A 12,854-nucleotide genomic window follows, 5' to 3' on the forward strand; every position below is an offset into this window, starting at 1 on the left:
TAAGCAGACCAGCAGGGGGGCAGTTGGGGGTGAGCAGGCCGGCGGGGGGGGGGGGGCAGTTGGAGGCAAGCACACTGGTACAGGAGGGCAGTTGGGGGTGATCAGGCTGGTGAGGGGGGCATTTGGGGGTGAGCAGGCCAGTGGCAGGGGGCAGTTGGGGTCGAGCAGGCCAGCAGGCAGAGTGGTTAGGGGCAATCAGGCAGGCAGGCAGGCAGGTGAGCATTTAGGAGCCAGCAATCCTGGATTGTGAGAGGGAGGTCTGACTGCCGGTTTAGGCCCGATCCCTGTAAACCGTCAGTAGGATATCCTTCGAGGGGTCTCTGATAAGAGAGGGAGCAGGCTGGGCTGAGGGACACCCTCCTGCCCCGGGCCACTAGTCTATATATATAAAAGTCTAAGCAACCATTACAACTGGATAACCTGCCAACCAGCCAACCAGCTGGTAGCTATGACGCGCACTGACCACCAGGGGCAGACGATCAATGCAGGAGCTTCCCCCTGGTGGTCAGTGGACTCCCACAGCCAACCTCCCACGGCCGGCCAACCTCTTGCAGTCCCTCCCCCTGGCCAGCCCAGCCCCATCAGGACTTGGTGAGACGGCCCCGATGGGCCCTGATAGCCGGGCAGGCCAAGGGGCCCCACCCATGCACGAATTCGTGCATGGGGCCTCTAGTAATGTATATAGCAATTAGTCAGCTCTTTGCGAGGATTGGAGCTCAGGATGACAGAAGGCCCTACTGATGCAGTGACTCAGAAGTGTGTACAGTGGAGGAAGCATGTGGTACTAGCACCTAGGAACACAGCAACTAGCAATTTTTAAAATTCCATCATCTTCTAGAAATAATAGTGTTTTTTTTTTTTTAAAAAATCATCCTTAAGATGATAGCACTGATAGACTTAAAGCTGATTCTTGGCAGTGAATCACATTTTATCTCCCTACATACAACATTTGTTTTATCCATGCTCTTCTGAGACTTCTCATCATTGACATTGTCATTTCTCATTGGCATCTGCAACTTACCTTCAGTGGGCAGTTGATTGGTCTTTCTAAAAATATAAATCTAACCATGGTACAGCCATCTCCTACCTCAAGCCCCTCAGTGCCCTCCTTTTAGCAAAGTTATCTATATTTTAACAAAAATATTTGTCTTAAATTATTATTTTTAAACTACAATCCCAATGCATGAAGATTTGTGCAAGAATAGGCCTTCCTTCCCCTGACTGCCGGCATGCGGCGGGCTTGCTCTGAGTGCTGCTTCCTCCTCGCCCTTCTTCTCTGGAGAGTTCCTCTGTGCAGCGCTGGCGCTCCCAGGGAGGTGCAGAGGGGAAGAGGTGTGGGGAGCGAGGCAGGTGGGGAGGACTGGAAAGGTTGGGTGCGCTCATGCATTTCAGTTTCCCATTGTGAAAGTGGGATGCAACTGGCCATTTTCCTCATCCTCTTCCTTCTCCACCTTCCGCCTCCTGCCTGCCCGCCCTCCCTCCACATCCATCACCTCTCCCCTCTTGATTTGGCGAGATAGGGAAGAGGGAGATCTGATAATTTGGGTTATTGTGTAGGTGGCCTCTTTAATCTATTCAAAACAAAGTTGAGTTGCCTGCCACTGCCACCACGGCCGTCACCATCGCCCCTTGGCTGGCCCAGGGCTCCCAGGGCATGCTAACTGTGCACCTAATGAGCTCCCATGCACGACTGTGCCTGTGGGGCTGCTCTAACACTAGGGTTTTGTTTACCAGAGCAGCGGGGCAGGGGTGGGGTAGAGGGAGACACCAGACACAGGGAGCCACATCCTTAGGCACCAGAGGGTTGCCTCTGAGGCTGAGGGCAAGGATGGTTGACAGTTGTGGAGCGCAGCAGGGAGGTCCTGAGGAGGCACGCTGCCCAGAGGCCCAAAGCGGCTGGGGGGGCGGGGCCGACACCATCTTTGTTGGGTCAATTTGCATGCTCACTCCTGATTGGCTGTAGGTGTTGCAAAGTGACAGTCAATTTACATATTTCTCTTTTATTAGTACTAGAGGTACAGTGCACGAAATTTGTGCATGAGGGGGGTGTCCCTCAGCCCAGCCTGCACCCTTTCCAATCTGGGACCCCTTGAGGGATGTCCGACTGCCCGTTTAGGCCTGATCCCATTGTGGGATCAGGCCTAAACGGGCAGTCGGACATCCCTCTCACAATCCAGGACTACTGCTCCCAACCGCTCACCTGCCTGCCTGCCTGATTGTCCTAACCACTTCTGCCTGCCAGCCTGATCATGCCCTAACCACTCCCCTGCCAGCCTGATCGATGCCTAACTGCTCCCCTGCCAGCCCAATTGCCCCTAACTTCCTTCCCCTGCTAGCCTGGTCACCCCTAACTGCCCAGCCCTGCCAGCCTGGTCACCCCTAACTGCCCTCCCCAGTTGACCTGGTCGCTTCCAACTGCCCTCCCCTGCAGGCCTGGTCCCCCCCAACTGCCTTCCCCTGCTGGCCTGGTCTCCCCCAACTGCCCTTCTCTGCTGGCCCAGTCATCTCTAACTGCCCTCCCCTGCTGGCCTGGCCGCCCCCAACTGCCCTCCCCTGCAGGCCTGGTCCCCCCCAACTGCCCTCCCCTGTAGGTCTGCCCCCCCCCCCCAACTGCCCTCCTCTGCTGGCCTGATCACCCACAACTGCCCTCCCCTGCAGGCCTGGTGCCCCCCAACTGCCTTCCCCTGCTGGCCTGGTCTCCCCCAACTGCCCTCCTCTGCTGGCCCAGTCATCCCTAACTGCCCTCCCCTGCTGACCTGGTTCCTCCCAACTGTCCCCTGCAGGCCTGGTCACCCCTAACTGCCCTCCCCTGCAGGCCATCTTGTGGTGGCCATATTGTGTCCACATTGGGGCAGCCATCTTTGACCAGATGGGGGTGGCCATCTTGTGTGTTGGAGTGACAATTTGCATTTAATATTTTATTAGATAGGATAGATATAAAGCAGAATGAGTAATATATCAAACACAGGAACTTCTTTATTATACTATACTTCTTGAATTTTATTTATTTTCAGAATTAAATTTTTATTTACTTATTTTCCCTTTATTTTATTCTTATTTTTCCACTTCATCATTTATCTCCATATACCCTCTTCCATCTCCACCTACCCACCCTTCTCCCCATAGTCACCACATTGTTGTATACTTATTCACTTTTAAAGATTACACATTATTTTGGGATCATTTTCTTTCTGCTTTTAAATTTTGCAAGTATATTCTTTTTTTAAAAATGATTGTGTATTAGACAGAATAGGTTTGTTCAACTACAGTAACAAACAAACCCTTATATCTCAGAGGCTTAATACAAAAGTTGATCTCTGGCCCTACCTGGTTTGGCTCACTGGATAGTGTCAGGCTGCGGACTGAAGGGTCCTGGGTTCAATTCCAGTCAAGGGCACATGGCCGAGTTGTGGGCTCAATCCCCAGTATGGGGTGTACAGGAGTCAGCTGATCAATGATTCTCTTTCATCATTGATGTTTCTATATCTCTTTCCTTCTCCCTTCCTCTCTGAAATCAATATAAATATATATATATATTTAAAATAAGTTGACCGTTGACTCATACAAAGTTCTCTGCTGATCTAGTGGCATTTTCCAAGTGCTGATGAAGGATTTCAGAATACTGGCTGACACATTATAGCAATGCCACCTACACATGTGGCCCTTCAGAGTCACTGTGGAGAGATTTGAAAGATGAACTAGAGCTATTCTCTGTCTCAGCCCTAAAGTGACTCATATCCCAGACTATTGGTTAGAATAAGTCCCTTCATCTATAGTAAAGGAGCCAAGGAAGTGTTGCTTTAGGTGTTTCTAGAAAGGCAAAAACAAGATATGAAATATTTTTCAGTAGGAATTTCTGTTACAGATTATGGTAGTAGATGGTAAATTAATTTCTTAGTGCCATGCAATAGCAAAAGAAAAATATAACAACTTATGTGAGCACCCCACTTAATCTGGGAAAATTTATCAGTGCATAAATGACAAAGTATGGAAAATGCATTCTTATGAAACCCAAACATCATAGCTTGGAATACATAGTTCTTCAAGGTCTGACCTTCCCAACATCTCCAGGATTATCTACAGACATCCCTTGATATGAATCTTGCTTCTTAGCTTGTATCATTGCAATTCATGATCATGTATCCTGTGCCAGTTATTCTCTATGCTTTGTTCTATCTTCCCTTTAAGTCTCCTCTTAAGCATTACCCATTCTATGATACTCCCAGACACAGCCAGTGCACTCATATCCCTCCATTAACATTTATCCCACTATGGGCCATTATTTGTAGACATCCTTGATTTCTCAGTAGAGCATGAGTTTTTTGAGGAAAGTGTCCAAGTGTTTTTCATCCCTATAATGCCAGAATCCACTAGATTTCAAGATTTATTTCTTAATAAGTACTGAAGGAAAGCTTGGTTCTGTTGGTCAAGACTTATCCTTACTTATATTTTAATAAATTTTTTGAAAGGGTCTCAAAGAATGGCTTAACTCTACTAAGTATACTGTCCTTTGGCTTAAGTAACTTTGAAAAGCCACCAATCTATCAGCTCTTATCTTAGTTCCTCCCTAATGCCATCCTGGTCCTTGTGACTGTTCCAGCTCCATGCCCACCTAGCACACAGCCCTGTCCCAACTTGCTCTGCACTGTGGGGCTTGTGCTGATCCTATGATGTTCCAGTGAAAATGTTAATGGGGTCCTTATTTTTCAAAATGTTGTCCAGAGCTATGGTGAATTTGCTTTGATTATGACCTAATGGCATGATCCAGCATTTCTTAAACTTATTGGCTGCACAGTGAGAAATCAAACAATATGAGCACAGCAACCACATTTGTTTCCTTCCAAGAGTCTCTGCAGATGTGTAGGAGAGCAAGGAAAGACTAAAAGCAATGAGGACAATTCTCTTGAGAAATATTCACAGAACTCAATTCACTGCATTGCATACCAACTCTTTACAAGGCTATACCTTGGATAAAGCAAGATTGTTCCCTCTGGACTCACAATCAGAGTATGTGCTGGTGACACAAAGGAGTGAACAGACCAGTATACCGAAGGAAGCCACAGGACAAACTCTCCTCCAAGAGAGACACCAATACTGAGGTGTGAGCATGCAAAGGAAAAAACAAAATTTACTGACTCACCCTCTCATGTTCTATAATAGCTACTGACGAGTTGGTTTTTAAGTGAACCCCAACTTAAAAAAATAGTCAAGTACTGAGCAAGACACAATTCGTGATTCTTGGCATAGTTTGTATTATTGACTCCCTGGGTATGGGACAGTATTGAAAAGGGAAGTATCTATAAACAGAATGAATAATGTGTAATAATATATTCTATGTTTATTTTTACATCAGATGTTTGGAATGTTGGCACTAGTAAGAAACTAATTTAATTTTTATTTCCTTTGAACCCGTGATGTTGTAACCCCTCCAACCCCCACCCTCACCCCCGCCAAATGAGCCATATTCTGAGTCATGAAGATTAGCTGGTGCCATAGTTATACCAAGGTTGTGTTTTTAAATACATCTCTCTTAATTAACAGAATCTTTGATGTTTACTGGCATTTTCAATTTATTTTATGGAAAGGCCAATAATAATGATAATAATAATAAGGTACCCATTTGAAATTGACCACCTAATCTACTTCTAAAAGTTTTTATCTTTGGATTGATTTGCACTTCTCAACCAATTATGGAGGTGGGCAGATATTATACCCATTTTGCAGATGAGGACATTGAAACTGGGACCTTGGAGCCTTGCCCAAGTAGGTAAAAATGACTCCCAGACCAAGTCTCTGAAGATGCCTCCAATCATCAGTAACCATAATGGTTCAGTTCCTATAACACAGGCTTTCTCAAGTTGGGCACTATTGACACGGGGCCAGATAATTCTTGGTTGTGGGACCTGTCCTGTGCCTTGTAGGATGTTTAGCATCATTCCTGGCCACTACCCCTAGGTGCCAATTTCAGCCCCCCTCCCCTGCTTTGTGATAAGCAAAAAAGTATCCCCTGGAGGACAAAATCACCTGTGGTTGAGAAACACTACAGTAAGAGAATCAGGCTTCATGACAAATGGATTCTTCTGTTTATGTGGTTTCCTTTCTCCTGGCTTTGTGCTACAGAGGCCTTCATTCTTTGAATCATTGTAAAAGGCTATGGTAAATTGGCCTTTCACTATGACTTGATGGCATGATCAAGTAGCAGTTTTCAGCTATGGACCTCACAGTCAGAATGCAAGCTACATGAGGGCAGGGACCACATCTGTTTCCTTCAATATGTTTTTTGTTTTTGTCTTTTTCAGTAAATAGAAAATGGACCACTGGTGTCACCATGGACCAAACAAATTATACACTTTACACTCATTATATGACTTAATTTTCTAACCATGTATTATTATGTATTAACAGGCCCATTTTACAGATTAGGCAAAGTTTAGAGAAACAACGATTCTAAGTGGGTCAGCCTGCATTTAGGACCCAGGTCAATCTGAGTGGAGAGTTATCTATATGTGATCTTTTGTGCCAGTGTTGTTTAAATTGTATTTTCACGCCCTTATTAGATCATGAAATAAAGTTTGTGTTTGTGTTAAAACTAGCATCTTTCTTTCTGATGATATAGAATAAAATGAAATTGAAAGGAATAGAAAATATCAAATAGTTGAATGTTAACTGTAATTGAAAAGTTTCAAAAATAAAAAAATATATAAATTAAACAATACTTAGAAAAGAAAACATCAAAGTGAATTACATGTGTTAAGGTTAAGATATTGTTTGATAAAACTTTTGTTTCACTGTGTATGTGTGTGTGTTTTAGTAGTTCATAATGCAAAACATACTTTTTCCATTTTCCCTGTGGGTCAGAAACATTTTAAAAACACTGCCATACTATCTATTATTTGTCTTCTAGTGGCTAGAAAATGTTAGCTTGGCATTTTCAAATTAACTCATTTTCTAAAATTGGAAGTTTATTCTCCCACTAGCCCAGCCAATTTATCATTTTGTCTATCTGGAATACCTGTGCTGATATGGAATCTGGGGAAAGTTAAGAAAGAACCTTAAAAAGTGGATGCCAGGGATACTTACTGTGCAGGAACTGGAAAGACTGGTGTTGCACACACACCCATTTGGACTTTCCACTGGGGGATTCTAGGTTTCCAGCATTCTGAACTTTCACTGATGTGACATGTTTTGAAAGATACATTTCCCTTATATCCCAGGCTCCAGTCTTATATCTTAAAAAAAAAAAAAAAACATGATCAGTGATCCTATCACTAGAATTTAACAGGGAGTCAAATGGTAAAGGAGAAAACATGGTTTGTAGAGTGTGGAAGGATGGGTTTTGAGCTGAATGATAATCACTTAATAACCAACATAATTTCTTATACATTCTTCTAGAATACATGGGTATTTTCTTTTCTTTTTAATATGGTTTTTAACACTGTTACCATTTTACCTTTTTCTATTATTTTGGAAATTTTTCTATATCAACATACCCAACTACTTCCTTTCTTCAACTATTGAATATCATTCCACTATACAGTTTAACAATCTAAAAATAAACATTTAGCAGTAGCTGCTACTGCTTCTTCCTCTTCTCCTTCATCTCCTTTCCTTCTTCTTTCTCCTCTTCCTCCTTCTTCTCTTCTTTACTGTCTCTCACCATTATCATGTTTTTGTATTTATGGAAGTATATCTAAAAGTTTTTAGAGAATTTTTGTGGGAATAAGTGAACCTGTTTTAATTTTCATAGATGTTGCTAAATTACCCTTCAAGATCACAGCAATTCATTTTACACTTCATATTGGAACACATATTTTTTTTTAAATATATTTTATTGATATTTTACAGAGAGGAAGGGAGAGGGATAGAGAGCTAGAAACATCGATGAGAGAGAAACATCGATCAGCTGCCTCCTGCACACCCCCCACTGGGGATGTGCCCGCAACCAAGGTACATGCCCTTGACCGGAATCGAACCCGGGACCCTTCAGTCCGCAGGCCGACGCTCTATCCACTGAGCCAAACCGGTTTCGGCTGGAACACATATTTTTGCAATAGACAATCAACATTGTAGAATAAATACCTTCACATTTTTTGCCATTTTTAATGTAGAAAATTATATCTTAATATATTTTGCATCTTTCAATTATGTATAATTATTTCATTTGTTGTAAAACCTTTATATTTCTTTTCCATTTTAAGCCTTCGCTTCACTTTTTTTATTCTTTTGGTATTTTTCATATTGATTAATAAAACCTCCTTATACATTGAGGGCATTACCTCTCTGTAACATGCATTAAAAATATTTTTCCTGTTTATTAACTCTCTTGTGACTTAGTTCTTTAGATTTTAAAATATTAATTAGAAAATTATATAAATTTCCCACTACAAATTATATTACCAGTTACCAATGTTCTCTTTCTAGAACCTTATTTTTAATTACATTCGAGTTGTGTGAAAATTGATTGGAATAAAGAGAAAGAGAAACACATTCATTTTTAAAAAGACAAACCAGTTTTTCTGGTGCTTTTTATTAAACACTCCAATACTTTTTTTGCTGATCTCAAATGATTTCTTGACACATATTCAATTCCCATGTGCCTTTTTTGCATAATTTCTAGACTTTATCATTTTCTATTTATCAAAACATTATTTCCAGAATGTCATTAAAAAAAAAAATAGTTGGCTATTCCTTTCACAATTATTTAAATTTGTTCATGCCAATTTGAATCCACAAATGGAAGTTGATTAGGTGCTGGGGAGAATTTTTTCTGAAGGTCTTATTCCAAGCAATCTTTTGAAAATTTAACTACTATAGAAAGTTACTGATTTTTCTTTGAAGTTTTTCACTTCTTTGTAGTTTTCTCTTTATGTATAATGCAAGGGTGTGCAAAATATGTTTATGATTGTAATACAAGGAAATAATATGGTAATCAATAAATAATGATACAAGAATAAATTGTTTTGTGTACCCACACTTGTAAACCTATTTGCCCACCCCTGTATTGTATTTGAACTGGAAGGTTGTTGGGTGGTTTACATCATTGTCATTCAGTTCTTTAATACATAATTTTTAAGATACTACTCTATATGGGCACTATTTTAAATGCTGGCCATATAGCAATGAACAATTCATATGGATCTTCACAGTAATATTGAAGTGGGTTGAGATAGACCCCATTTTTCAAAATAACAGAATTCAGATGTTATGATGAAAATAACCAGGGCCAGAGGATAGAGAACAATTGAGGAGCAATTGAGAACAATTGACTGTCCGAGGGTAAATGGAGTCACCGTGTTCCTGTTCTTCTGCACTGTCCAGGGCTGAATTGCCACATACCATGTCTTGACAGATATTTACTGAAGGAATGAATCCGTCGAAGATGGCCAGAGATTCTGGCCTTGGCCCTGGGAAACAGTTTATGTTGCCTTTCAAGTTCTATTATGAGGAGCTGTCTAGACAAGTTCTATGGTAGATTTTTACTTTGAGGAGGAAAGAGATTTTCCTTCAGTTTTTATTCATTACTTAATGCACAAGCGATTTTGCAATGACTGATTTCAACATTTCTCCCTGAGCTTCTAAACCACTCTGGTCCTGAGCAAGCCTGAGCAAGTTTCCAGAAACAGGGTTTTTCCTTCCAGCCCTACCTCCCAATCTGCCAGAGGAAGCTTTGCATATCCACACCTGTGTGGGGAACAGAATGGAAGTGAGAAGTGAAAACTAGCCCAGAGGACGCAGATGATGTAGATTCTGAATAGTCAAAAGATTTCCTGCAGAGAGATTGCAAAAGCTCACACTGAAAAAAAAAAAAAAAGCTCACATTTTGATATTGTCTCTGAGGCTGGATTTGCTGTGGATTATACATGAGCCCCATCTTGTGCTTCCTCCAAAATATTCCCACTGTATAATTTCAAACACACTTATGAAACTTCCTTTTTATTGATTAGTTGAGTAACAAAATACACAGCAAAAAAAAAAATCAGAATAAATTAAGTGATGACTGAGTCTTTGACCAGTTTCTTCTTTTTCTATTCTTATGTATTTGCTTTAAATGCTATTGGCTTTTTTTTTTTTTTTTTGCTATAGTTTCTTATACTTATTGACCTCGAATAGCATTATAATCATTAATACTTGATATGAATTTTTCTCTTTGATCTGCTCTACTTGTCAATCAACAGTCTTTTAAACTCTATATTCTTTCTTTTCACTCTTGACATGTGCTATTGTTCTCCACTCTGAATGCCTCCCCTGCTGTTCTCAAAAGCTGCTCAGAATCACTAAGAGGGTATATTGCAGTATCAAGTACCATGGCTTCAGGCTCTGCCACAGCTGCCCACTTTCTAAAAGCTCCCTTTATTCTTTGCAACTGCACTCTCCAATTCAGACTGACAAATATCAGTTCCTTCCCCCTTACCTTTCATGTAAAAAACAAAACTAAACAAAACACAAAAACCTGAAAGTGTAATAAATCCCTCCCTCTGCAGAGTGTACATTAATACACCTTGTAATTGCCTTTCCCTGTTGGTTTTAGTTCTTTACTCTTTATTCTTTTCTTCAGTACTCCAGCTTCCTCCGAATTATTCGCAGCCTTGAAATCCAAGTTGCAAATGCAGAAAACATGCCCACCCATTTAGGACAAACCTGCTCCCATAACGAGGCCAGAGTGTAGCATCTGCTGGTACTGCTCACTAAAAGCACTCATCACTTGATTCATGAGAAAGAAGCAGGTCTTAGATTCAAGTCTAATGAGCTATGAGCTTGAGAGGACATTAGGGGGTTGGGGGAAGTGCGCTGTATAGTAGTAGATTATATATGTGGTATATTGTTCTACCAGCCACTGTGTTTACCCACATGGAGAAATATTGAAAGACTCTGCCAACCATTGCCTCTGGGCAGCTCTCACTTGGTGTGTAACTCTGTGCTGTTTCTCTACTGCTCTGTTTGCCAATTATAAATAAGAATAGCTATATTACACTGTATACAATGAACACTTGAGAAGAGTGGCCGTGGGTAGGTCATTCAAAGCAAATGTAAAGATTACCCCATCTCGAGAGCAGAGTTTTGTGGATGATGTGCTGCTCTCCCATACTGCCGGCAGTAATGGAATAAAGGCTCATATGTGATTCAACCATCTCTGCTTAACTGGCTCAAGTAGTGACAGGCAGCATGGACCCATTGATTGTCCAGTTACATATTCTGGCGACCACAAAAGGACGTAAGCAAGAGATTCCTCTGGGGGAATTAAAGACTCCACCTGAGAAATTTGTACCATCTCAAAGCTCGATGCTCTAATTCAGCGAAAGAAAGAGGAGCAGCATCGAAGAAGGGCAAGTAGTGTCCTGGCGCAAAGGAGAGCCCAGAGCATAGAGAGGAAGCAAGAGAGTGCGCCACGTATCGTTAGTAGAATTTTCCAGTGCTGCGCTTGGAATGGTGGAGTATTCTGGTTCAGTCTCCTCTTGTTTTATCGAGTATTTATTCCTGTACTTCAGTCAGTAACTGCCCAAATTACTGGTGATCCACTTCTACATGGAGATGTTGGGTCGTGGCTGGAATTCTTCCTCACGTCAATTTTCAGTGCTCTTTGGGTGCTCCCCCTGTTTGTGCTTAGCAAAGTTGTGAATGCCATTTGGTTCCAAGATATAGCTGACCTGGCATTCGAGGTATTAGCGAGGAAGCCTCACCCATTCCCTAGTGTTAGCAAAATCATTGCTGAAATGCTCTTCAACCTTCTGCTTCAGGCTCTTTTCTTCATCCAGGGGATGTTTGTGAGTCTCTTTCCCATCCACCTTGTTGGTCAGCTGGTTAGTCTCCTGCATATGTCCCTTCTCTACTCACTATACTGCTTTGAATATGGTTGGTTCAATAAAGGCATTTAAATGCACCAGCGATTGTCAAACATTGAGAAGAATTGGCCTTACTACTTTGGATTTGGTTTACCTCTGGCCTTCCTCACAGCAATGCAGTCCTCATACATTATCAGTGGCTGCCTCTTCTCTATCCTCTTTCCTTTTATTCATTATTAGCGTCAATGAAGTAAAGACCCCTGGCAAAGCTTACCTTTTCCAGTTGCGCCTCTTCTCCTTGGTGGTTTTCTCAAGCAACAGACTCTTCCACAAGATGGTCTACCTGCAGTCTGCCCTGAGTAGCTCAACCTCTGCAGAGAAGTTCCTTTCACCACATTCGTCTCCTGCCAAACTGAAGGCTGCTGCAGGCCACTGAGTCACCTGCCATCCAGGGGGAATGAGTGGGATTGGAAGGAGGCTGTGCAGTTCTTCCCTTGTTCACCACCCCTACCGGGGAAGGCAGGACCCACTCTGCCAGGGGCCCTCTGCATGTTCCCTTCTGCAGAATTGGGATTTTTGTCTCTGGTGCACATAAGGCACAATCTCCCTGACACCAGTATGTGGACTTTTAACACCTGTGAGTCTGAAAGGCCCACAGGTTTTTCTACAGCTCTTTTCTAGCATTTGCCAGGCCCCCGTGCCTGGACTGATTTGAATACTTTTTCTCCCTGTGCCATGTACCTCCCCTTTCTGCCTCCTATCACCCTTGGATGAATGGATTTTGTAATTCTAGTCATTGTATTTTGTGGACCTATTATTTTTGTTTTTCTGTGAAGCATATACATTGGATGTGAGGGTAAAGGAGTATCTGTTACTACTGGTCACTCCCTTTATAGCCATCACTGTATTGTTTCTTGTAACTCAGGTTAGTTTTTGGTCTTTCTGGTTCCACTGCAAAAAGTAAGCCTGAAGAGATGGTACAGGAGGAAAGACCTCACAGCCAGAGCTGCTGGGTTTTAAGGAGTGATTTTTCTTCTCCTTGAAGGAGAAAAAGCTTTTTTCACTGGTATATTC

At 42.1% G+C, this 12,854-nt stretch overlaps 1 pseudogene across 1 annotated transcript; it reads left to right on the plus strand.

Annotated features, from left to right (window-relative positions):
* Positions 1 to 5,690: 5,690 nt before the first annotated feature.
* LOC308256595 (etoposide-induced protein 2.4 homolog) lies at positions 5,691 to 12,216 on the plus strand (annotated as a pseudogene). Its single transcript has 2 exons — positions 5,691 to 5,763; positions 11,218 to 12,216. The product of its transcript is annotated as an etoposide-induced protein 2.4 homolog (transcript).
* The last annotated feature ends 638 nt before the right edge of the window (positions 12,217 to 12,854 follow it).

The sequence above is a fragment of the Plecotus auritus genome, assembly GCF_963455305.1.
Source record: "Plecotus auritus genome assembly, chromosome: 8".
NCBI lineage: Eukaryota > Metazoa > Chordata > Mammalia > Chiroptera > Vespertilionidae > Plecotus > Plecotus auritus.